This window comes from Rattus rattus, chromosome 6, assembly GCF_011064425.1.
Source record: "Rattus rattus isolate New Zealand chromosome 6, Rrattus_CSIRO_v1, whole genome shotgun sequence".
NCBI classification, from domain to species: Eukaryota; Metazoa; Chordata; class Mammalia; order Rodentia; family Muridae; genus Rattus; species Rattus rattus.
The window spans coordinates 57,575,944-57,602,478 of record NC_046159.1 but is presented as its reverse complement, the minus strand read 5'-3'; the positions used below and the strand labels follow the sequence as shown (position 1 = coordinate 57,602,478).

Genomic DNA, 26,535 nt, shown 5'->3' with positions numbered 1-26,535 from the left:
CTGTACTTTATGGTTTTCTTAACAATGAGGGCCCAAGAGTTCTCTTTTCACTACAACTAGGATAGGAGTCCACTGTCTGGCAATTTTCAGAGTCATATGACTTTTTTTTTGTATCAGAATTGATTTCCTGTTGCAAGCCTTCATTTAAAAGCAAACCCAACAATTACCAAAAAGAAAAAAGAAAAAAAAATCCAGTGAATGCATAAGAAAACTAAAATTATTTGTGCCTGTATCTGTCTTTTAACCTTTGCTGACTGCTCCTGCTTAGTTCTGAGCTTCAGAAGTGACACCCAGCTAGCTGGGAGGACAGGGGTCTGGTGTCTCCTCCTGGTTTGTCACCAGCTCCGTCACCCTGTCCCTTTCCCACTTTAGAAACAGACTGGGGCTGTGCACAGCCATGCAGCTGCTCCCTCACCACCCTGTTCCTCCTGGGTGAAGCAGGAAAAGCCCTCTTGTTTGTCTTAATCAGGGAAGAGAGTCTCTGTAGCCTTAGCCTGTGACCCGTCACTGTTTCCTGTTCTATATTTCAGGGAAAGTCTACCTCTTCCATCGGGGTCCTGGTGGGTGTGTATTGTGCTCCCACCGTGACTCTGGGGTTAGCCAGTTGAGTAGACATCTCAACTAGGCACATGGAATCCCTGGTGGATTCCTACTAGCAACACAGAGGACGCGACTTTAATACCCGTAGCTTCTGTGCTCTATCTCCTGTGTGTTTTCAAAGTGGGTAGTGGTGCAAAGGCTGGTTGGTATGTGTTCCTGCTAGTCCTTGGAGGAGAGTGTGCTGGGGTGTGCAAGTGTGCAGGTGTGCAGAGTGTGTCCTCATTAATCATTAATTCTCCCTGAGTCAACCAATACCATCACCGAGCGTTCTACTTTCTAACAAGTTCTTGTATAGTGAGCGGTTTAGTCCCTCTAGGAGGGGACTAGGGACTGAAACTCCACTGTTCATGTCCAGCCCCGGCCTTTGCTGGCTTTGTTGGTAGAGTAGTGACAGTGCCCCAGTTCACAGTAAAACACAGAGGGCCCGCAGTCTTCCGTGGGGGAAGGGAGGTGGTGGACTGGGCCAGGAATGGCCAAGTTGGCTGCCCTTGCCTTGGCTGTGGGTGGTTTTCACAATCTTCCCCCACTGAAGTTGCGATGCAGGCAGCTCCCGGCTCGCTTGCTTTTGCTCTGGTTAGAGACAGCAAGCCAACGTCTCGGCTTCAGCTGAGCTGGCCCTTGGTTGTCAACATCTGCCTTGTGATGGGTGCCGTGGGTAGGAACAGGGCTGGACAGTGGCCGCTACTGGGACCATGGATTGGGGGGTGGGGACATGCATTCAGATAAAAACAAGTCTAAAATAAATTAGCTTAAGGGCAGGGGTATGAAGTAGAGAAAGCAACAGAACCACTAGCATTTGTGGCTTGGCCACTTCCCATACTGTATGTTGTAAGAGAGGATAGACAGGGTCCTGCCATGGTTTCACAAATAACTCAGGTAGCTGTCTCTGGAACCTTCTGTCCACCTGGCCTGCCACCACCTCCTGGAGCTAATTCAGTTGGTAAACTCTCTTTGGGGCTGGGGACTGCCTCTGATAGTGCCTGACTTGGAAACATTTCACAACCAGCTCTGACCAGTTGGGACGACACTGTCCTGGAATGCTCCTTTAGAGAGAAAAAGAGAGAACCTTGTAGTTGATGGGCCTTGGAGAGGTCATAATGGTTCTGGAGAGAGTATCGTAGCACTCAGAGTGGTCCGTAAGACAGTGAGGCTCAGGGCAGGGGACTGTGCCAGCTGGTAGCCGGGCATCTCCAGATCTTAATCACAGGAGCAGCTGCTTGGCAAACTTCTGTCTTTCATGGTCCAAGTGACCCCCCAAATGCCATGGCCCACATAGTGGCCACCCTCTTGCTGTAAGAAGAGAGTACCTCAGGCCATATTGGGCCTAGCCCACCCTGACCCCAGAGCTTTTCCCTTTCCTCATTGCAATCTGGGCCTCCCCTTGCATAACATGCCTCCTCCCAGTAAGGGTGAGAGAGGGGAAGAAAGAAAAGAAAAGAAAAGGAAAGGAAAGAAAAGAGAAGAAAAGAAAAGGGAAGAAAAGGGAAGAAAAGGGAAGAAAAGGGAAGAAAGGGGAAGAAAGGGGAAGAACAGAAGACCAGCTCTCCGTGCCTATCCCACTGGCCACAGGAATAGCTTGTGCACCTGTTTCTTTGCTTCTTTAAGCTCAGCCGCCTGCCCCTGGAGTCCAGGGGCCTGCCCCCCACAGGGCCCATGTCTGCCTTTGTGACTTGGCATTTGTTAGCTTGCTTTTCTGGTCTGCTTGTTGTCCTCCTGTCCCCTGGTCCCTCCCAGGGTACCTGCTGGGACATTCTGCCTGAGAGACTTCACTGTCTGGAAGGCTGGATCTGCAGGTGCCCAGGCAACAAAGTAACTGGTCTCTGCTGGCCACAAGCTGGCAAACTGGCCCAACCTGCTTCTGGACGCTGGTTAAAATTCCTCGGGGACCCTGGGGAAGGAGAGCGTTGTTCTTGGGATAGTTGTTACAGCAAAAGCTGTTTATATCTTTATAAACGGTAAATGTTCCAAACCCCGAGAAAGGGGAACGTTCTTGGGACAGTTGTTACAGTGTGAACATGCAAACATGCGTTTTCAATATGGCCGTCTGGAGTCTTGGGCTGGATAAATCATTGCTTCCCTTGGCCACATCAAGGCAGGTCTTACTGATGCAGACGTATCTACAGTCATGAAAATGTTGTGTTACAACACCGTGGATCTCATTTTTGTGAAGGCCCAAGTAAGGCTGAGAGCCTGGATTAGACCCTGTGCAGACCTGAGCTCTTTAATATCCATGCTATGGCTATGCTAATACGTCTGCTTTGCCAGAGATACAAGGTTATACAGCCGCTAACAGGCTGGGAAGATGACTCAGTGAAGTGTTAGCTGTGCGAGTGTGGGTGAGGATCTGGGTTCGATTCCCAGAACCTATGTAAAAAAAAAAAAAAACTTGGAGCAGTGTAGTGGCCATGCACCTGTATTTCTAGTGTGGAGGAGACAGAGACAGGCAAAAATCAACCTAACCCTATTCACACTGAGCTTCTGAGGTTGACCTCTGTCCTCTACACATTTGTGCATGGGTGCATATACACCCACATTCACATACACCCACACACAGACATTGTGTTGTGAACACCCCTGCCTATGTCAGTTAATCTCTCCTGGAACACCACCAGTCACTGTTGCAGGATATTTGATCATACTTTGAAACTTGAGATTGTGTTATCACTATTAAACAAAACAAACCAAAACAAACAAAACAAAACTGTTTCTAGTTGTGGCGTGACTCGGCTCTTAGCATACACCTTTAATGCCTCTGGCTGGAACACAGACTCACCCTTAGTACACACCTTTAATCCCAAACATCGAAGGTAAAGTTAGTTTGTAGAAGGACGCAGCCACGTTTGAAAGTGAGTGGCAGACAAAGTGACGAATTAGAGAAAGATTTGACAGAATAGGAGATACCTAACTCTCATGGAAAGAGAAAAGAGAGGGGAGCTACTTGAGGGGCAGTGCAGAGAGGAGGAGGGGGCAGTTTTCCCGGGAGAGTTTTATAGAGACAGTTGTAGAGAGAGAACAAGCTAGACACAGGTGAAGACAGAACCAGCCAGAGAATGAGAAAAAGCCAGGAGATTAGACGAGTATTGTCAAAGTTAGTATGAGACCAGTCAGAGCAGTTCGGGAGAAACTAAGAGAAGCCAGATCGAATCAGTCAGCTTGGAGAGGAGTTTGAACCAGAACAGCTGAGTTGACCAACTAGCCACAGATGCAGAAAGAACCCGGAAGAGGGGTGAGCTTATTCAGCAGCAAGTCTCAGAGGCTGAAAACATTCTCGGCCTGGATTGGATTGTGTGAAGGCTAGAAGCTTCCAGGACTAGGCCTCGGTTAGCCGACGGAGGCAGTGAGATGGCAATTACAGCAGGGAAATAAAAGTTAATCCAAATCATAGCCAGCTTTGTCCTTACCGGTAATGTATTCTAAAATCTCACATTTGGGGGTTGGGATAGATTACTTCATAGGGCAAAAAGAAAAGGAAAAGGAATTTACCAAAATTATTTACACACCAAAAGTAGCATATTGGTTAGAGCTATGTGTCTGTTCTAGAGAAAGTGGGAAAAGCATCCACCCTTCCCCATGTGACAAGCTGCTGCCTCACTCAGACTCGAAACGCTGGCAACTTCGACTACTGGTTCTTTGCCAAGTTTCCTCTGATGAGCAGGGCCACAGACACTGGCTTTTGGATGGGGTCAAGAGGCCATATGTTCCCCTGCGCTGGGCATCCATGGTTGCTCCTTGCCCTGTGGTCACCTTTCCGTTCCTTTCACCAAGTGGCTCTCAGTCCCTCCCAAGTGCACCTTCGAATCAGGAGTGAGTGTCAGGAACAGTGAGCACACTGGGTAGGACTTTCAATGCTCACTTGGTGACGGAGATGTTCCTGAAGTGCTCAGCCACTTCTTGTGACAGAGGCTGGAGTGTACTCTGTAATTAGAGGATTACCCAGCCACTGCCCTGACCTGCTGGTTCCAGGCAGAAGTGCCTCTCTTCATGTGCCTGAAGGAGATGCTAAGTGGACAGGGCTGAGCTCTCTTCTCCAGCATGATGGTCTCCTCCTGTTCCAGGCACTTAGTCTCTAGGTTGCTCCCTTTGTTCTCTGTGGCCACCGTGACCCCAATGGACTGAGCCTTCACATATGTGACCATGCTAGCACCAGATGTCCGAGGTACACGAACCAGACAGTTGGCTTGCGTCTAGCTTTGAGGCTTAGGTTTTGGCAAGCACTGAACCTTTCCACTGCCATCAGCATTTGCCGATACCCCCATCGCCGCCGAGACTCCAGATCCCAAGCCTGGCAATGGCCTTGCTAGACTGCCTTCTCCGTCTAGCCTCTCATTAAGGCCAGGCTAAGCCCGAGAGTCACCCTCGGCATCCTTGAGATCTTTCTTGTGTTGTTGATGTAGAGTGCACGGCTGGGCTGCGAGAGGGGTGCATGGGCGATGAGCTGACCAGTCCGATGCTTGTGAACCGTGCTCACTGGTGGCTTCAGGGTAAGCCTGAGCCCAATCGCTTGGAGTTCTTCCCCAGCTCCCCAGGGTGGGGCTCTACTGAGGGACCTCCGAGCCTCCTTTGCTGGACCACCTCGGTTCCTCCTCTCTCTGCCTTCCCTCTCTGTCTGGAGAGGTGCCAGTGCCAACCTGAAACACTTCCTCCCACCTATGCAAATCTATCTGGGGAAGAAGCCACTTGCTAGAAGCTAATTCAGACGCCACAGTCCTTCTTCCTCCTGCCACCCCATAACACCCGCCTCACACTGGGTGTGTGGCTCTCAAGGATAAGGAAGGATCCCTCCCAGCCATCTGGAGCTAGATGCAGAGATGAAGAACCTGCACGTCATCACGATGTCCACCTCTTCTGACTGGTAGAGATTTTGTTCTCGGAGGTCGGCCTGGCCGCTGCTGTAAACCAGATCTTCTTCGCCCCTTTCTTGCCTCCCAGTTGGCTTGTCCTGTGTTCAGGGCATCTGCTTACAGATTCTGTCCTAGCGTCTCCCTCTACCCCTTTGGAACCATCTGGGGCTAGGCGTCACCACTCCACCTTCTTTCTTAGGTGACATCCACCTGGTGCCTTCTCATGGGCTCTCCTGTGGTACTTTCTGGTGACCTCCATGAGGATCAGGATGGCCAGGTTTCCCTAGCTGGGCTCTGGCACATCCGTTGTATAATGAGCACCGACTGCTCTGGCTTGCACAGGCCTTCTCTGCTTTTCCTCTCTGCCTCCCAGGCTCCCACTCCCAGGTCACTTAGCATGGTCATTTCCACTCACCAGGCAGAGGGCAGCTAGAGAAATGGAGGCCAAGGGCGCTCCTCCAAATGAAGGGGAGGCTCTGTGTATGTGCGTGTGTGCATGTGTGCGTGTGTGTGTGTGCATGTGTGCGTGTGCGTGTGTGGCTACCATGTGACAAAGGCTAGGGAGAGGGAACCTGTGAAGACACATGCCATGGGTGACTTCACCCTCAAGGCTGGTTAGCGCTGGATTTCAGCCCTTGCCCTTTCACCCAGTGTCCTCAGGAGTGCCCATCTTCCAGAAGGAAGGACAGGGCAGAGGTGCCAAACGGAAAGCCAGGCAGTGTTGGAACCACAGATCTGTGTCTTCACTGCTGGCTGGCTGGAGGCACTGGGAGTGACATGAGAGGCAAGGAAGGCCGTCCCAGAAGCAGTGGAGTTGTCCCTGCCTGATGACTAAGGACATGGAGGGAGGAAAGGTAACCTACAGAGTCTGGCTGATCTGGACAGGAAGAGCCTGCACCACCCAGGGGCCCAGTGGGTACATGTCTCCTGGGCACTTAGTCCCTGCTCAGGAAATGCTGGGCTGCTCTGAGTATACAGGTCCCCAAGTAGTTTGGGGACACTCAATGGAGCCAATCTGGAATGAATCAGTAGGAGAAATGGAGAACTAGAGTGGGCCCTTATAGCCCAGAGTGGCCAGCCAACCACATGATATTTGTGAAGAAAGTGGCCATGGCTCACACTATCTCCTCACCATGGGAGGGAAGACTTCGCACCTTTGATTTAACACCTGCTGTTATCCATCCCCCCCCCCAGCCCTGAGAACTTCGGCCCTACTGTGCACAGTCCAGTAGCACTGTTATTTTTAATCCCTTAACTCCATTTAGAAGCACCTCCGTATTCTTTTGCCTATTTTAAGAATTTCCACAAGTTCCTTTCCCTCATCGGAAGCTGTTATTTTTCCTGCTGGTGCATTAGCACAGCAAACTGTCTTGCTTTTAAGTAGGGCATCCCTTCTGGGCTATTTCTTTAAAGACGGCTGGAATGGCAGAGATTTTTCTGGTGGGAAGAGTGGAGACTGCTGCTGTGCTGGGGTTGGTTTTTCCAACGGCTTCGTTAAGGGATAAATTCCCCTCGGTGGCTCTAAGAATGTTCTGCAGATACAAATCTGGCTTTGTTTGCTGATGGAGTCTGAGAGGGCAGATAGCAAAATAAGCCCCTTTGTGAATGGAAGCCTTGTCCACCACGGTCTGTCGGCACCTTTAGGCTCGGCTTGCAATCCCAGGGGCACTCTGTCCAGGCCTGTGACCCAGGCTCTTGATGTCTTTGTGTAGAGAGGAAAAATGGTCTTTAGTGGTGCAAGTTTTCACAGCTGAGATTACACGATGACCCTTGACCCATATTTTAGAGTCATCCAAGGTTCCTGTTGGGAGGAGGTGCCTTTCACTTCTCAAAGCCCTGTTGGTGTGGGGGCGGGCGGGGAATACTCGTTTGCTCTGTGTGTCTGAGGGCTTCAGAAAGAGCCAGGTGCCAGGCCGCTCCACCCGCAGCTGTCCTAGGCTGCCATCAGTAGGCATCTCCAGCCAGGCCCACCAATCACTTGGTTCTGCTGGCCACCTGGTTCTAGTCTCGTTTAACAAACCCTTGTAGGCACAGTGAAGAGAGAGCAGGTCTCACCTTCCTGGTGAGGTTCACGCTAGGTTCTTTACCATTGATCTCAACATTATTGGCATGCAGGAAAGGAAGGAAGGAAGGAGGGAAGGGAGGGAGGGAAAGGAAGTGGAGGGAAGGAGGAAACAAGGGAGGAAGGAAAGGAAGGAGGGAGAAGGGAAGAAATGCAGAAGGAAAAGGAAGAAAGATACCAAGGCCCTAAAAGTTGGGAAAACAGCAGATCTGAGCACTGAATGTCTTTGTAATCACAGGCATTCCTTAGCCATGGGGATGTGGGGATCGTTAGCTGTCAACACAAACCGGGGCATGGGGAAGAGGGAACCTCACTTGAGAAATACCTTCCTAGTATTAGCCTGCGAGCAAGTCTTTGGGAGCATTTTCTTGGTTAATGATTGGGCCCAGCTCACGCTGGTGCTATCCCTGGGCAGGTAGACCTGGATGATGTAAGAAAGTAAACTGAGCAAGCCATGGGGGTAAGCCGGTGAGCAGCCCTCCTCCGTCGCCTTTGTTTCAGTTCCTGCCTCCAGGTTCCTACCCTGGCTTTCCTCAATGATCCAGTGTGGCCTAAGAGCTGTGAGATAAGATAAACCCATTTTTGCCCGAGTAGCCTTTGGTCACGATATTAATCATAGCAGAGGAACATGGGGTTGGAGTTTATGGAGGAAGGTGGAGGAAATGAGAAAACTCTGTTGCTGGCCATCCGTAGCCTCTGGCTGAAGTTCCCTCCTCAAAACAGGCCAGTTTCCCAAGCTGTTCACGGACCACTGCCTGTGGACATTGGTCTCCCATCATCCTCTGCTTCCCTCTGCCTCATGGCCCTGGTTACAGACCTAGAGACACCACAGTAATGATCATTGTCTCGTGAGTCTTTTTAAAATTATATACACTAACCTGGACTTTTTAGTCTGGGTGCTGAAGAACTCTGGTGCTCACTCCCCTCAGGTCAGTGCCTTCTCCCATACCCGCCGCTCCTCCTGCCTGCTGCTTGGGGTGCCATTCAGTGATTCCACATGTGAGTGGGGGCACTCAGTACCTGTCTGCCTCTGCCTGGCTTAGTTCATCTAGCACAGCGTCCCACAGTTCCATCCACATTGCCACTAATGATACAGTCTTACTCCTTTTCACGGCTGAGTAATGTTTACATTTTCTTTATCCATCCCTTCTCTTCAGTGAATAGGAGCTTGCCATGAGTCTCTCTCTGCTGTACTGATGTCTCCTTTTTCAGGGACGTACCTAGGGGAGTGGTCTATAGCTGGGTCACATGGTAGTTCGGTTTCTAGTGTTTTGTGGAAGCCCATCTGGCATGTGGCCAGCATCTGTATTTTGTTAATTTTCACTCGTCACCGTTGTGACTATTTGCCCCACGTGTGGAGGACAGTGTGATCTCTCGTCTGGAAGGAGAAGGGGACAGCTCTGGAGGACTACACATAGCAGTCTAGTGCGGCTTTCATGGGACTGGTTTTTAGTGGTCCCGGTGTTACGGACGCTCAGTCTGCAAATGTGTCTTTCTCCCTCATTGTGTGGAAATGCTGGTGATGCGTGGGGGAGGCTGTCACTACTGTGCCATTCACCGGGTCCCGAGTGGGCAGAGCGTCAGCGAGCATGTTTGCTAATGTTCTGTTGCTATGACTCAGTGCGTGGTTTGGGGACGGGGGGCGTCGGTTTGTGAGGACCTGCTCCACCCGGCAGGTCCATTGCCCTTGGCTGGATCTTTGAGGTCTGTTGTAGTCGCTAGCGTGTGAGTAGGGCAGGCTGTGAAGGTGCTTGCCGGTCACAGATGGTTTTACCCACAGGCCCCCAACAGTTGCGGGCTGTGTTCGGATCACCACAGTGCTTCTTCATTCAGCCTTATCCTTCAGCCTAGCTTAGACTTGTTCTGGGGACAGCAGTATTCCAGGGGTCTGTCAGCCATCTTCCTGGAACTGTGTCTCCTCTAGCTGAGACAAGTAGAATTAAAGGAAGGAAAAGGTTTGTTCTGGCTTATCCTGGTTTCAATGCAGGGTTGCACGGTCCAGTTGCTGTGGGCCTGTGACAGCTCAGGGCATCGTGGTGAGCATCACAGTGAGCCCAGAGTTCATCACTTAGCTCCTCCAGGGCAGAAGTCATCTTCCATGCTTGTTCCGTCTCCTCTGGTGTTCCCCTCAGCCCCGGAACACAATAAGACACCAAAGTGTTTGTGACAACTCACGAGTCCACCTCTGTGTTTTCAGTGGGATGACTGACCATGCCTAGAGCCTCCAAGTTTAGGACAGGAGTCATTGTACTCAGAAGGGATAGACCCTGGGTCTATCAGGACATGGGTTCAGGACTGGGAACATCAGGAGAGCCCTGTACCAGGTAGCAGCCCTTTGGCTGACCGTCCGACCGACCTTGCCTCGGTGTGGGACGCTGCCTGGGAATATTGTGGTGCACGTAGAGATGCAGATTACAGCTGCTTTCAGATGGACATCAGGACCTGGGGTGGACTTTGCTTCCCTAGTCTAATGGGAGGGTAGACGTCACATGTAACTGTACTTTGCAGGACAGCAGAGGAGGGTCCCCAAAAACACTGGACCATGCTCTTCCGTGGCACAGCTTTCTCCAGGCCCCTCTCCCGTGTCTAGTTTCTCTGTGGAGATGCCATCTCTGCCTTGAAGATGCCCTGCAGGGTGGTCAGGGAGGCAGCGCCAGGTCCCCGGGGAGTCTGCTGTCAGGAAGAGTCAGGAGTTCTGTGTTGGGGCTTGAGAGGGAAATTCAGGCCAGTTTCATCTGGGTCTTAGAGGTAAAGGGGGAACCACCTTTGTACTGGCATGGAGGTGGGACGAGAAATGGGAACCCCCCCCGAAACTGAAGAGGGCTTTGGAAATGAGTCCTACTACGTGGCAGGTGAACGTGAAATGACTGGTTTGGGGGGACGGGACAGATTAGAACAGCTAATGTATTTGTGTACTTGGATCCCTCCGACAAAATGCCACAGCCGGTTGGCTTTAAAAATTGAAATTGATTTCCCGACAGTTTTGGAGCTTGGCAGTCCAAGATGAAGGTGTGGGCGGGGCTGGCTTCCCGGAGGCCACCGCCTCCCGAGTACAGAAGGCAGCCTCCTTGCTGTGTCCCTCACCCCTGCACATTTGGTTCATTCTGCTTAATTTTAACTTGTGCCTGTTTACCTTGTGCAGCGATTTGGGCCTGGTGTGTGGGCCTCAGCGGAAGCTCTCAGAGTCTCGGGGCACTTGAGGTTGGTTATTGTGGATGGCATCGTGCATTCAAAGCAACGGGGAGGCTCTTCCCAGCTCCATATGGCTGAGTCTTTAGACTTGGATGAGCAGCCTGCCTTTCCACATCTGTGCTTCTCTGGGGGACCCTGGGGGAAACCCCAGCCTGCGGGGCTGTCCCTTGCTGGGCTGCCTCAGTCCAAGACAAGGGCAGAGGCAGACAGAAGTGGAAAGTATTCCAGAAGCCGCCCTTGTCTCTAGAGATTTAGGGCCCTGACTTGGCCTTCCCCGGGTTTCCCCACCCCTTCTGGCTTATTTTCAGCCCCAGAGATGAGTTGCTCTTAATAAGACATAATTCTCTTGCGTCTTCCCCAGTGTCGTCTGCAGTTAAGTTTGGTTGTCGGGCTCAGTGATGATTGACAAGACAGAATGTTCTAGAGGGTTCCCAGACACAGCCTTCCTTCTTGTCTTCCGGGTCGGGTCAGACCACTCAAGGCCGCCACACCCATCTGACAATCACAGAAGGACAAGACTGATGTGCTGTACAGGGGAGGGAAAGACAGGGGAATCCTCAGCCTCTCTGGACAGACTGATTCACGTGAGACAGGCAGCCGTTCACCTCAGCCACCACTGGCTTCTGACGTTTTGGGCCTGGTTGAGCCAAGTGATGGAGGAGGAGTGTGGGGAGTGTTTGGGCTGCTGGAGTTTGAGGTGTTTCTGAAAGGTCCATGCACATGAGCGAGGAGGGGGAACGGCGCATGGGGCACGTGTTAGAAGCAGAGCACAGACACCCAGGCGGCAGGCACTACAGACAGATTTCAGCAAGCCATGACCTTGCTGTTGATTCAGCCCTTTCCCACAACAGTGCCTGACATCAAAAGGGCATCTCTCCTCTGCTTACAGCCTGTGTGTCCCTGGGGGCCTTCACCCAGCCTGTTCAGAGCTTCATCGTGTAACAAAATTAGCCCTTCCTGTTTTGCTTTGTCCTAGCCTATCCTTGCCTCCGGGATAGGCAAGTCCCCTGTGTGAGGCAGTCATTTGGTGAGACAACCCCCTGGCTCTCTGGGGAGGAGACTCTACTAGCTTGACATCTTGGGACTTAGCAGCCATCTTGGGACTAAGGGAGGAAGGCCGAATTGGGAAGGGTCCTACCTCAAGAGAGCAGAGCTGGGCGTGTTGAAAGGGAAGGCAGGTGAGAGTCATGTCACCTGTGACAGGACTAAGGTGACAGTCATGTGAGCCAGTAGGTGTGGAGAGGATCTTCCGGAGGCTGTTGACTTTGTAAGGGAGGTGGATGCTGAGCCATCTGCTGGGTTGTAGAATGAGCCACTGGGGCTTCAGAGTCACCCTGACATGGAGCCTTAATAGTTCTGTGTTCCTGTGTCCCCCTTGTCACTCCCAGAGTCTCCTACCAGAGACTCATGACTGACATTCTATCTTAAGACACTGAGCAAAGAGCAAGCCCAACCTAAAGGAGGAATAGGAGGAAACAGTAAGATTCTGTCAGAAAATAATGAAACCAAAGAGAAAGATAGAAAATAAACTCAAAGTTGGCAATTTGAAACCATCAACAAAGCTAACAAAAATTTAAGTAAAATTGATCAAAAAATAAAAAAAAAAATAGAGAAAACGTAAATAATAGAATCAGGAATGTGAGAGGGGACATTACTACCAATTTCTTTTTTCAGGAATGAAGAGAATTACAAAGGAATAGAAGAGTAAATTAGATAACCTAGACCAAAAGATGGGGGAATTTTTAGGAGGATGCAAACTACCAAAACTGATCAAAAATAAACAGGAAATCTCAGAGGGTTTATAACAAGTAAGAGGTTTCTATCACCTCCAAAAATACCTATCCCCACGAGAAAAGCCCAGGCCCGAATGGCTTCACTGCTGTAATCAACAGACACACGAAGTAGTAATGCCAGGCCTTCCCAGTCCTTTCTACGATGGAAAAGGAAGCCAGCATTAACCAAAGCTGGAGAGGGGATCCTCCCGACTCACTCCCAGGAGCTAGGCTTGCCATTACACACGTCACCTGGGAAGAAAAAAATCCTTAATGGAAAAACTGATGGGCCAACAAGACGGCTAAGCGGAAAAAGGTGCTTGCCACGCAAGCTTGATGACGTGAGTTCAATCCCTGGAACCTAAGTAAAAGTGCGAGGAGAGAACTAACTCTGAGAGTTAGTCTTTTGACCTCCACACATGTGCCACAGCATGAACGCGTGACACACAATAGTAGTAGTAGTACTACTACTACTACTACTACTAGTAGTAGTAGTAGTAGTAGTAGTAGTCGTAGTAGTCGTAGTAGTAGTAGTAGTAACAATAACTTAAAAAAACCAGCAAACTTAATCCAGCGACACTGAGAAACAGTAAGCACACAAAAATAATATACACCAAGGGGATGCAAGAATGGTTAATATCTGAAAAGATTAACCACCTGAAACAGAAAAGGCACAGTCCTCTTGACACAGAAGAGATATTTGACCAAATCTAATAACTGTTCAAGATTTAAAAGACCCTAAGAAAGAAGGGACCAGCCTCGTCCTGATAGTAGGCAGCTCGAAAGCTGACCCCAGAGCTGACCTCAGACCTGCAGAGGCCTCCTCTCTTCTGAGCTGAGGAGCAAGGAGGGATGGCTGCCTCTTATGGCCAGGGAAAGTGGCTCCTCCACCCAGGCCTTTCTGGGGCACCTAAGACAGTAGCCCTGCTTTAAGGACGGGCTGGGAGGACTGCAAGAGCAAAGATGGTGGGCTCAGGGGTGTGGTGGGTAATTTTCATTCTGATTTTTGGATTTTTTTTTTCCTGTATTTCTAACATTTTGCCAAAGGGCCACTGTAGAGGGAGGCTTTGGGAGGTATTCTAGGAGAGCTGGTCTGAAGGACACTGGGATCAGAGCGAAAGGGGACGTGTGCTCCACCAGGGTCTGGATGAAGGGAGGGCTGGAGCCAGTGATGGGCTCATGTGCCTTAGATGGGGTGTTGGGCAAACCTTCCAGGCTTTCAGTGCAAGCAAATGCAGACAGAGAAGCCGAGATTTCATTACCAAGACCACGGTAGAGCCAACGTCCAGAGCATAAAGCCAAACAGGAGGCAGAGTGGCTGGAGAGAATGTCACTAGGGACATCCCAGGGAGCTATCCAAACATGGCACCCTGTGGGCCAGCAGCCGGCCTAGCAGTGTCCTTAGTGTTCTTAGCTACAGAGCAGGCAGCGTGGGGAAGACTGCTAGGGTGGCTGGACACAGCATCCTTTGGGTGACTCTTCCCAAATGATTCAGGGCCTCTCAGAGGAAAGTGAGGCATTGAGTGTCATTGGGTTTCCAGCTTTCTGTCCCTGAACAGCAGGGTGTGAATGGCCTGCTACCTCCTCCTAGGAGGTGGTGCACAGGTAGCTGTCAGCATCCATCTGTATACCCCACCCACCCTTAATCCATTCCTCAGGTTGTTGGTCCATCTGAGACAGATAAGCCAACCTGACCCTCCCCAAGGGTGTTTGTTTATGAGCAAAGCACTGTTCAACGTCGTCAAACTCCGATAATGTTAGTGATCAGCCTCTGCGATAAGCATCCCTTTAGTACTTATGTTTTCTTTAAGCCGAGATGTTGGCAGCTGAAACAGTTTCGACTCCACAATTGGTGACTGTTAGATCCTTATCTGACGGCCAGATGCCCCGGGAGGGAGCTCCCTCAGCAGATCGTAGGGAGCCGGTTGGATGGCTGCGGTGGCAGCTGGCTGGTCTGAGTACTTCTCGGCTCTCGCCTTCTCTCTGCTTCTGCCACCCTTGGTTATCTTGTTACCTCTGCTTCTGCTTCTGTCATCTCTGACCCAGCTGCTCTCTGGAACCCTCCAGGTATCTGCTCACTGCTGTTGCTTCGGCTACTACCGCTTGACGCTGTGAGGAAGCCGCACAGGGACCACGGCTGCTTGCTGCCTCCATACTACACCGGCTCTAGAAACTGGTGTCTAGCCATGACCGTTTCAGACAGCTTACGCTGGATATTTCCCCCAGCATAAGCCTCGGTGAACTTCAGCTGCCGTTTTAGTGTTAGCCAGCGGTGGATGGATGTGCATGTTTGCCACCGACAAACTCACCGGCTTCTAACAGATATTTCTTGATCACCCGCTCTATGGCACACCTTGTGCTTGGGACTTAGGGATGTAGAAACCTTGAAGGTCTTCCGAGAGCCCTCAGCCAGGAGAAAGGCAGATAGAGAGAACCAGTGGTGTCCGTGCCGGGATCTGGGATCCAGGCTGGGCGTGTGTCCTGAGAGGCTGGAAGGTGTCAGAGAGGACGGTGCTTGGCAGTCTCTCACTCATACCCTGCCTGCCTATCTGGTGCAGTGCTCACCAAAGGTAGACGTGGCCAAGCTGTTTCTACTGAGATAACTTCAGAGACCTCCACGGTTTATGTCAGAGAGGTGCAGAAGGCTTGTGTTCCTCAAATAAACGTCTTTCTTAGGCTCCTTCTGTAATCAACTTTTATTTAAGTCTGTGTTTTGGCAAAATGACACAAGGTACACAGAGGCCAGTGTGTGCTGGGCCACTGGGTATTTCCTGGGTCTTAATGCGTGCATGTGTGTGTGTGTGTGTGTGTGTGTGTGTGTGTGTGTGTGTGTGTGTGTGTGTGTGTGTGTGTGTGTGTGTTGTATGCAGAAGCTAGAAGAGGGTGTCAGATCCCCTGAGTTCCCTGGGAGAGCGGCCAGTACTCTTAACTGCTGAGCCATCTCTCTGGTTATGGTCCTCCAGTCCCATTTTGTAGATCAGAAGACTGGGTCTTGGAAAGGCTTGGTGGTTGAGGTCCCACACTGACGAATGGCAGGTTTAGACAGCTCGTTGTCCGCCCAGCATAGGTGTCCAGCGCCAGCATCTGCTTTCTTGATGCCAGCCGAATGCAGCTGCCCATGTAGGTCACAGCTGAGCTCAGAGTCTCCATCACATGCCTAGATGGGGACATTTTCCCCACCTCTCCTGCACGCTCCATAAATTCCTAATTGCTCGCTGCCATCCGCTTGGCATTTCACCACCCAGAACTTGGAGCCATCTGCAGCCTTGGGGAGTTCATGCTGTTTTCCTTCCAGGAAAAAGAAATTGCATAAGATGGAGCCCAGAGCCTTCTTATAGGGAGCCTCCTGCTACCTGCTCTTTCCTGGTACCCTGGTTCAGAGCTGCGCTGCTTCTGTGCTCTGGGCCAGGCTCCTGGCGAAAACCTTTAGGAAACAGTCGTATGCCGCTGCTGTGTCGCACAGACCAGCCCTCACCAGCGGCCCTCTGAGCTCTGTGTTGAATGATTTGTCCTCTTTGGGAGTGGGGGGTGGCCTCACATACCCAGGGACTCCAACCCACACCTCCCAACTTGGCCCAACTGCTTGCTGCCACTTCTTCCTCTCACCCGGACTCTTCTTCCCCCTGCGTCTCTGGGGGCGGGTTTACTCCTCTGCTGCCAATTAAACCGCCCCTCTATTTCACGCCTGTACGTTTTACAGACGTGTTCATTACAAAAGTCACTGGCTCAGACAATGCTGGTGCATGTCCCGCACTCAGAAGTTGGGCAGCTCTCCTAGGATGAACTGGTTCCGTCCTTAGTATTGCTACAGTGTGTGTGTGTGTGTGAGTGAAACCTGGCTTACTCATGTACCCATGGAGATAAATACAGGTGACAGTGGCAGAGGAAGGGAGCTGTCCCCAGGGAGGTGGCATTTGGCAAACAACTGAGAGAATGCCTGAGATGGGTCAGGGAGCAGAGGGGGAGAGGGTAGCTGGCAACTGTGGTAGCCAAGTGAACTTTGAGCAGAAGTGACATTTGAGCTCTGGATAGAAACCTGCTGGTCAGAGCTGAGCCATGCCCTGGGACTTTGCAGGCCTTGAAGTCCACTGGCAACGATGCTTTCTGGCTTGTTGTCCCACTGAGGTCACTTTGGAGGCTTGACTCCCACCCAGACACTTGGCTCCATCCTCCTGTCACATGGCTCCTGTCACGTGGACATTGCCCCGACCTCGGCACTCACCTATCTGTTCGTGATTCTTACCGTGGCTGTTTTGAACTCCGTTTTTCGTCTTTGCTTGTTTATACAAATTCTCTCTCTCCTTTTGCTCTTTAAATCTAGTTTTAAAAGAAATAATAAGACTGGGGAGATGTCTCAGTGGTAGGGACACTTGCAGAATAGGGTTCGGTTCCCACGCACCCATAAGGGACAGTGCACAGCTATCTGTGACTTGATCTTCAGGGGATCTCATGTCCTCTGCAGACATGGCACTGGTGTGCACACAACCCCCTCACCCCCGTACACATGCAATTTAAATTACTAAAAATAAATCCTGAAAATAAACTACATTCTAGTGCAGGATGTGAGAAGGTTGCCGTAAATAAGTGGCCATGGGAACAAAGGAAAACGCGTTGCTGGCTTCCAGCTCTGCACAGGGACTTGAGTGAGACCGCCCCCACCCCCGCCAAGCCTCACATCCTGAAAGTGGTCAGACTGGGGGTTAACACCCACCATGATCACTCTCTCTAAAAGCCTAAGCATGCGGTGAATCTGGCCACAACTAGCCTTCTGCTGCTGCTTTGCAGTCTCATTGAGCGTACACCAAAATGCAGCCGACTGCGGGCACCTTCTGGCCCGAGAGATGGTGTTCTGTGAGCATGGATTTGTCACATGGGCTAGACAAATAATTGAGCCCCTGGTTCTCCTCAGATTCCATTTTGCTCTGCCTCGTGCATCTCTCTCCCTCTGTTTGCGTATGTTGTTCTCTTCCTGTGCAGTACATTACAGGGTTGAAGGGTCTCAGATACATCACACATCACACATCAGCCGTGGTTTGCTGCTGCAAGGCTGGCTGGTGTCTGAGGAAAATGAGGTAAGCCAACCCAGGGCACCCCTTGTTCCAAGCCTGGAGATGGGCAGCTACCTTTAGAAGAAGAGAGAGGACAGCTCTCTCCTTCTACCATGCAGGAAAGAGAACGCTCGGCTTGGGGAGGAGCTGTAATGTGATGGAGCTGGTCGGTCCCAACACCTGGCCTCTGGCTATCCTTTCTCGAGATCCTAGGACAGCTGTGAAGCTCTTCATTAATGCACCACGTGGTTTTCCACAGCCCATTAGTGATTTCCCAGAAGGCCAGTTCCCAATATTGATCTGGATGCGGCTCCGAGGAGCCCTTTGGCATCAGATCCTTTCTGGAGCCATCCAGGGCCCTGGCGAGCCCTCTGAAGAGATTCTACATGCTAATGAGGAGTCTGGTCTCCTAGCTCCGTCCATCCGTACAGAGCCATTTTCTATGAAAACAGACTACTCCCAGAAGTCGTATCCCCAAAACCTACCGAATGGGTTTGAGGCAGGAGACTTGCCTGGTGTCGGAAGAGTAATAATGTCTAAAGAAGTTCCTAACCTAGTTTATGGAGGGCAATTACCAATCTTCCTTCAGTGGAACTGACGTGTTTTCTGCACCTCTCAGAGATTATAGCAGGAAAGAAATGTGGAGAGGATAATTAGGCTTAATGAGGGAACCCGGATGTCAGTTCCTCTCCATGTTAGAGCACTCTGGGCCCCAGCACTCTGGCTGTTTATTGCCCTGTGTGTTTTGCTGGCAGTAACCAGTTAGACCCTGGAGGGAAAGGGGTGTCTCTGATTAAACTCTTGGACCTGGTACAGTCACCTAGTGCCTAACCCAGGGAACCTGCTCAGAGACGTCCTACAGACGTCATGTGTACTGTCACAAAAGAGAAATGGCTATGACGGGACCAAGTGAGGTCATCCTGTGGACACCATTGTGTCCGTGGTTTGTTTGAGACCATCTTTTCTCTTAAATTCTTTTTGCTGTTTTCTAGTTTCCTAAATTTTAAGACAGTAAGAAATGGAAAACTATAGTATTTCCGGGATGTCTTGTGATGCATGTATACGTTGTATAGTGTTCAAAGCGAGGTGGGGACATTTGTTATCTCTCTGCGGGGAAATGCATTTACATCCTCTCGGCTAGCGCTTCTGACCCATTACTGTTCGAAGGCCACACTCGACCACTGCCACAGGACAGCAGAACTCACTTCTGGGTCTTGGCACCCATTGTGTCTCTAGTACTCTAGGAAGCAGGTCTGGTTCTGGGGGACAGGACACAATGTCCTTGTACCCTAGGACACTCAGCTTTCTAAATCCTCCTCAATCCCTCTGACATCTCACACGGTAAGATCCTTATGGAACTCAAACATGTCCTCAGAGCCTAAGCCAGTTCCCGATCAAAGTTCTCAGTGGCTCTCTTCTCCCCTCCTTCAGTCATAGCAATGGAAGCCAGGACCTCCAGCGTGCTGGGCAAAGTCTCTTCCATGCACAGAGCCATATTCCCAGCCCGTCTGCCTGTTTTTATTAATAAAGAATAAAAGGCTGAGGACTGTAGGGCTCAGGCTGGTGACATGTATGGGTCCTCCTGGTCATTGTGTCAGGTCACAGTTATAACCAAAGCAGCCCTCTGGTCGCTCGCCTGGGGCTTCAGTTCCTCTAGGAAAATAAATATATTTATATATAATTGAAAAAGGCATTTTCTGGGTGGTGGCGGCATACCAGCACTCAGGAGGCAGAGGCAGGCAGATCTGTGAGAGACCAGCCTGGTCTACAGATCGAGTTCCAGGACAGCCAGGGCTACACAGAGAAACCCTGTTTCAAAACACAAAACAAAACAAAAAGAAAGAAAAAGAAAACAAAAATGCATTTGCTGTATTATGTATTGTACTTAAGATACCTGTGTGTGTGTGTGTGTGTGTGTGTGTGTGTGTGTGTGTGTGTGTGTGTGTGTGTGTGTGTTTTATCTTTTTAAGGGGAAATAGATGCGTCAGGAAACCTTGCCTGCTCGTGAACTTTACCCTGAAGCATCCACCTTTTTAATTAACTGCAGTGGACTGTGCCTGTGCCTACTCCTACAATCCTGCGTGCTGCAAACCTCATTAAACGGGAGGCTGGTCTTGACTCAGGACTCCAGTCCAGGGGTCAAGGGCTGCATCCGCTGTGGGCTTTGCATCACAGTCAGAGAGCACTATGTCTCTGGTCTCTCCTTACAAAGTCTCTAGGCTTGAGTCATCCCGCTCCGGTGTTCAAGGCTAACCTAATCCCCTCCCTCCTTCCTCTAAGTGCACCAGCATGGAACTGTGTCCACCCTCGCAGTCAGCACCTCACCGTGGAGATGAAAGTCCCACACTGCTCTGTGACACAGCTTTTTCTGAGGAGGTACACATTTACTCATCCCAAACAGGGATCCCATGACAAACCAAAGTATGGATACCACTAAAGTCCAATTTGGTGAACCAGTGGGTTTTATTGGGATTACTTATGGGACTATAGGTGAGAGGTTACTTACAGGAACGGAAATGACTCAAAGACAGCTGCCTCACCAAAGCCCACCCCCAGCATAGAAACAGCTCACAAATCTGTGAACCTGGAGCACACGGCACAGTATGCAAGCAGCTTGGACAGTGTCTTTTTTTGGGTGCCTCAGTTGGTCCAAACCTCTTCCAGGCAGCTTGGCTGGTTTCTGCTCCTTCCAGGCGGCTGGTCTGGTCTCAAGAATCTTTGCAGCTTTTCTCTTCTGAGAGCTTCCCTCAGTCTAAAGGGGACTCCTAGCTTTTATTGCTTTCTCTGACAGGGAGGAGCCTAGTGAATCTGATCAGTTTCAGAGACTTCCTGAAGCTGTTTTGAGTTGTTTGTCTTCCTTATGGAGTTTACTGCGGGATCTAGTGTTTTAATCTCAGAGGAAGCTGTTACACACTATGCCTAAGGTTCAAGGGGACAAACTGTGCTCCAAGTTCAGTACCAGTGTCCTCCACCCCCACCCCGCCCTCCTCCTCCCTTGCCTGTCCTCCCCATCCTCTTCACCATTTGAGACCAGTTAGGGTCTAATGAGCTCCAGTTTCTCAGGGCTTTCTTAGCCGCAGTCCTCAGTCCCCTCAGGGTGAAACCAAGCTCTTCCTGGTTCCCAGATCCATCTGTAGGTAGCTTCCACCCCCGGAAGTGATGGCAGTTTGCACTGGAACAGGTAAAGGGATGGTGAGGTCAGCCGTGCAGCAAAACATGTTACTCACCACATGTGACCAGCATGACAGCTGTTTCCTCTGGCTCAGAAAGAACAACAAATGAGGACCAGGGCTTCATCGACAGGGACACTGAGGTTGCCTGCTTCACTGTGCTTCCTGTCTTCCTACCTCCAATGCAGTAGTGTCTCCTGTCCCCCTCGTGTCCTGTGTGTGGTAACAGAGAGGGTCAACCACTTGTCATTGTCACAGAGTTAAGGAGCAAGTGACCCTGGGTTTGAACCCAGGTCCACACCGGAGGGATATGACTGGTGTGCTTTGCGTTTGTTCATGACTAGCAAGTTAGCACTGTGGTAAGACCCCACGGCATAGTGGCTCCAGCGAGATAGGGGTTGACTGCTCTCTCGGTCTAGAGGCAGACTGTCGAAGTTCTGTCCCACATACTTGCTCGGGACCTAGTTTCCTTGTGTTGTGTTGCCCCACAATTACTTATGGTGCGACCCAATGACCTCTTAACCTCTTAACCATGGTAAAAGAAATGAACAGGTCTCAGGCATCACGGAAGCGAGGAACTTGGAAACCTTGCTGTTCCTTCCACACACATTCCACTGGCATTGAGTAGTCCTAAGGTCACACATGACTGCAGAGGAGGCTAGAAAACCTCTCTCTGAAAGGCACACTATGCAAAATGGGAGAAAGGAGAACTGAGGTTTGGGCTAGGCTACCCCCCCCCAAAAAAAGGCCCTCTCCTCTTTGGTGACTTAATGCAGGTCTGCCACTGGGAAGTGCTGTGTGAATTTGCCATTCTTGTGTCTGCATGTGGGCATCTGCTCACTTAATAAATATCACCAGGCTTTCTTTTGTAGAACCTCTGGGATGGGCAGGGCCAGCGATGTGGTAGGGAGGTGGGACACGGTATTGAGTCAGGACAGAGCTGGCTTATGGACTTAGATCACTCTTTCAGCCTCGCTCATTTGTGCAAGTCTCCCTATAAGAAGGGCTCGAGGCATAGATCTGTGGTCACTTACCACGGAAAAATGTACTCATTTACATCCCTCAGACTCTCTCTCACCCCGAGCGAGGTAGGGCAGGTGCAGAGAGCCCCAGGCCTGGGTGAGAACCAGGCAAATCTCTCAGGTCCTGTCCTGTAATGGAGCAGTCAAAGCACCAAGCCACGACCAGGCAGATCCAGATTCTGGTTCCAACTCTTAAACCTAATGGCAGACTCTCTCTCCTTCTTGATCCCTAGCGCCTTTCTTAGTCAGGGTTTCTTTTTCTGCACAAACATCACAACCAAGAAGCAAGTTAGGGAGGAAAGGGTTTATTCAGCTCACACTTCCACTTGGCTGTTCATCACCAAAGGAAGTCAGGACTGGAATTCACACAGGGCAGGAAGCAGGAGCTGATGCAGAGGCCATAGAGGGATGTTAATTACTGACTTGCTTCCCCTGACTTACTCAGACTGCTTGCTTATAGACCCCAAACTACCAGCCCAAGATGGCACCATCCACAATGGGTCCTCCCACCCTTGATCACTAACTGATAAAATGCCTTACATCTAGGTCTCATGGAGGCATTTCCTCAAGGAAGGATCCTTTCTCTGTGATAATGCCAGCTTGCATCAAGTTGACACACAAACCCAGCTAGTACAGTACCCTATCTATCAAGTTGGCACGGAAGTGGCTTGTGTGAGAGGGCTACTCTGGTTGGCAGTATCCACCCCAGAGGTCTGCGTGTTGAAGACTCAGTGCCCAGGGTGGTAGTGTAGGAGGAGTTAGGCCCTTGAGGGTGTGCATGGACCCCCTTGAGTTTTCTCAGAAGAACAATGTAAAAGGAGTTAGCCCGGCCACACCCAGCTCTTTGTTTCTGGCTTGAGATCTAACCTTCTCCAGGTTCCTCTCCTCCACAATGTAATACAGAGAAACCTGTGAGCTAGACTTTTCCTTCCTAGGCTGCCTTAGTCAGGTGCTCCACAATGTGTACAGTGAGGGGATTTGACTGGTACCAGGCTATGGGAATATCTACTGGGGTGATGCATTGGTCCTAAGATGGGGATGGCCCCTGGCTTTACATCTCTGTCCCCTCTGGCTTGTTCAGAGCTTGTGGTCCTTGACAATTGCACTGGCCATTCTACGATGTCCCAAGAATGTGCCTGGAGAATGAATCCTGAGTCTGTAGACTTGGGGGCAACAGGTTCTGCCTGCTCCTGGAGTGCTTTGCCCACCCTGAGAATCTCTGGGCCTCTATATCGTGCCTCCTGCCTGCTGAGTTTCTCTTTTGCACCCTTGAGCAAGGACCCATTGCCCATGAGCTTTGCTTGTCTGACCTCCTTGACCCACCAGCCTCCTCCATTCCCCTTGAAGGGTCTCAGTTGTCAAGGAACCTGGGTTGGCAAGAGGCAGGACCTTCTGAGATAGGAGGTTTCTGTGCCGGTGAGAGTTGGGAGGACAGGCTGGGTGGGAGAGGGCTGTGGCAGAGCCGGAGCAGAGTGGAGCGCTGGCCGTGCCTGCCTGCCTGGGGAAGAGCTTCGTGTTGAGGAAGTCCCGAGACTCAAGTCTGGGCTGTGGAGGGACAGGCGTAACAAGGCCTTGTCCAGGCCAAGCACTTGGGAGTGCAGGACTTGAGGCTCAAGGCGAAACAGAAGCTAAAAGCCCAAGACTGGATCCAAGGAGGCCTACTGTCCATTCCAGGGCAGCCCAAGAATTCATTGTGGGTGTCAAGTTGATGAGGACCTGGGAAGGTGGCCAAGCCTGACATTCTATCTAAATTTATACTTTCTTCTACTTGAGCTATTCTCTGCTGGGAGAGACTTTTTTTTCCCAAAACCTGACTGAATCAGTCAAGGAACATTCCGAGCAGCTGCTCCAGACCAGTTATTGCCCTGTACAGCAGAAATGAGGATGGGAGAGGAAGAGGGATGTGCAAACAGCCAGGGTAACCAGGAGGACGGGTACTACCAAGCCCAGGAGTATGGGAACCCAGAGGCAAGGGTCTGTCGGGGAGAGGTGGAAGGGAATGTTGTTACCCCGAGCCCTGGGCGTTGCTCGTTGAGTGGATGCTCTTTTCCCTCCCACGAGCACAGGAGGGAAAGGGTACCTGGAGGAAAGGCCCTGGATACACAGGAACACACAACGCTAGGCAGCATAGCTCAGAAGACTCCCGTGTGCCCAACCTCACTGAGCACTAGAGAAATGGGAGTTCAAGTGGCACCATCCTCATGGGGGGCTGCTGTCAGAGCAGGAGTCCATAGTCACTGGGTGTTGATGCCAAGGTTGACACATACTCATCCCGGCAGGTCGCAGTGCACGTCGGTCCACTTTAGAAGCAGTTAGTCAGGACCTGGTAACATGGGGTCATTCTGCTATAACTCACCCTAACTGAAGGCAACTGGAGAGTACTGGCATTTTATTTGGGAAAACAGAGACCTTTGGTTGGGACCAGGTGGGTGCTCCAGGAGGCAGAGGTAGGGCAAGTTTTTAAAGATAAGATTGAGGATGGCCTTAGATGTTTGGTTTTTTTTTTTTTTTTTTTTTTTTTTTTTTTTTTGGAGCTGGGGACTGAACCCAGGGCCTTGCGCTTGCTAGGCAAGCACTCTACCACTGAGCTAAATCCCCAACCCTGGCCTTAGATGTTTTAAAGCAGTAATCCTTGGTTACAATGATGCCCTGTGGCACCAGCTCCAGGTTGAATGAATGGGGTTGCTAGGCAGAAATCCTTGAAGACATTTTTTTTGCCAGAAGCTGCTCAGTCCACTATGCAAGCTGATGGTTCTGGTAGTCTTTCGGGATGGCCGTTAGTGGGCAAGGTGTTAGGAAGCCTTCTTTCATAACCTCCTACTTGTACACCCTTGTTTTTAAACACAAGCAAGTACCTTCGTTTTGATTCTGCAAAGCATGGTAAAAGGACACTGGCTGGCTTCAGCAGCCCTTGTGACAAGTCTCTGTGTGTGAAAATGTCAATGCGGATAGCCCTAAACACATGATTATCTTACGTACATACATAGGAGAGACTTTGAAGAGACTCCAGAAAATGGAACCCCAGCTGCCCCAGCTGTGTGCACGGGCCTGTGTCACTCCCTCAGCTGACGTGGCGGGAGGGTGGTGTTTGCTGTACCATGATCACTGAAGCGGGACAGCTGGACTTTTAGTACTTTCTGATATTTATAGCTTTTTCACGTTGAGAAAGCACCCAGTCCTTCCAGTCTGTGTAACATTGACTTGTGTATAGTTGGAATAAAGGCTTAGGGTACATTGAGTCTCCTAATTAAGGAATCTTGAGCGGGGCCTGTTGGCACAGACCTATAAGCCTAGTTTCTCCTAAGCTGAGGTAGAAGGATCTTGAGGTCAAGATCTGGTTAGGCTACAGAGTGAGTTCAAGGCCATCCTGGCCAACTTCGTCTCAAAATGTAAGAGAGCTGGAGATGGTAGCTTAATGATAGAGCGCTTGCCTGGCCTATATGTGACCCTGGGTTCCTCATCTTTGCAGTCAGAGGGAACAAAGGATGTTGATACCCTAATGTCGTTTTTTCCTAATCTGAACTTCGTTAGAGTATTTGCAAAGTTTTAGACATGTAAATATGGAGCCACGGCTCTAAGAAAAGCATCGTGCTGTCTCTAGCTTTAAAAAAAAATATTTAATGTGGGTGAGTGTTTGCCTGCATGGATGAATGTATGGGTACCACATGTGTGCAGTGCCTGCAGAGGCTAGAAGATGGCATCCTCTAGAGCTGGAGTTAGAGATGATCGTTAGCCACCATATGGGTGCTGGGAACCAAACCAGTCTTCCGCAAGAGCAGCAAGCAGTCCTAACCACTGAGCAGTCTCTCTAGCCCCAAAACTCCATCTTTTTTGCTCAGTTTTTTTTTTACCCCCTATGTTAATCCCAAAAATGGGAGAAGAAAGACCATAACCCAAACCATCATAGCCAAATTAATTAAAGCTAGCAACTAATTAAGCAAGCTTTTGTATTTGTAAGCACTGGCTGCCTCCCCCACAAGGTAGGAAGCAAGAGGTCGGCCTTGGACAAGAGGAAGACAAGGCTTTTATAGCTCAGGGCTAGGGAGCTTCCACGTAGGGGTTTGCCAGGCAAATAGGTGGGGTTACAGGAGCAGAGCACGGCAAGTTGGTCCTAACAAGGTTGTCATAACAACAAGTGGTTATGACAACCTTTTGAAACAAAGGCAGGGCTGCAAGAGGGTCATCCCAACTTTTTGAAACAAAGGCGGTTGCCGTTTCCTGGAACGGGAGTTAGAGAACCATTTGTAGCTAAGGGTACCAGCGGGGCATACCCCAGTCCTTGAGAAACAGATCTAAGAGTAAACAGGGATGAGCCTCATTTGTCTTCACTATAAGATGGGATTTAAGCCTGGGATGGAGGCAGGCGGGCCCATCCCCCACTCCCAACCTTTCGGTGGGTGCAGGAAGCAGGCTGTGGGCAGAACAATCCAGATTGACCCTGGGACAGTCAAGGTAAAATCAGACTTGGGAGACATAGTGCCCTTGATCATCTTGAGGGTTTTCCTTTGCTTGCAGAAAGCCAGGCTGGAGGCTGTGCCTGGGTCTTCTCCAGGACGGCCACAAATAATGGAGAAACCTAGGAGGAGGGATCAGCAGGGATCAGGATGATAGCCCCAAGATCCCAGTGGGGAGCCACCCTGAAACCGGTGCTCCACAGGGAAGCAGGGACCAGACTGCTGTGGGTGGGGAGATGACGTTGACAGATTCCACAGCCAATGGTGGCAGGGATGAGTGTGACCCAGCAGGCCTCCAATGCCTGGGGACTGTGTGGCCTGGTGTGCTCTCTGCTACCCTGATTGCAGGCATACCAATTGACTGCAGGCCTCCT

General features: G+C 50.6%; 1 protein-coding gene across 4 annotated transcripts in view; it reads left to right on the top strand.

The window, feature by feature from the left end:
• The window catches only part of Mgll (monoglyceride lipase), a 101,732-nt gene that overhangs the window by 1,521 nt on the left and 73,676 nt on the right, over nt 1–26,535 (top strand). The gene's annotated exons all lie outside the window — the stretch shown is intronic.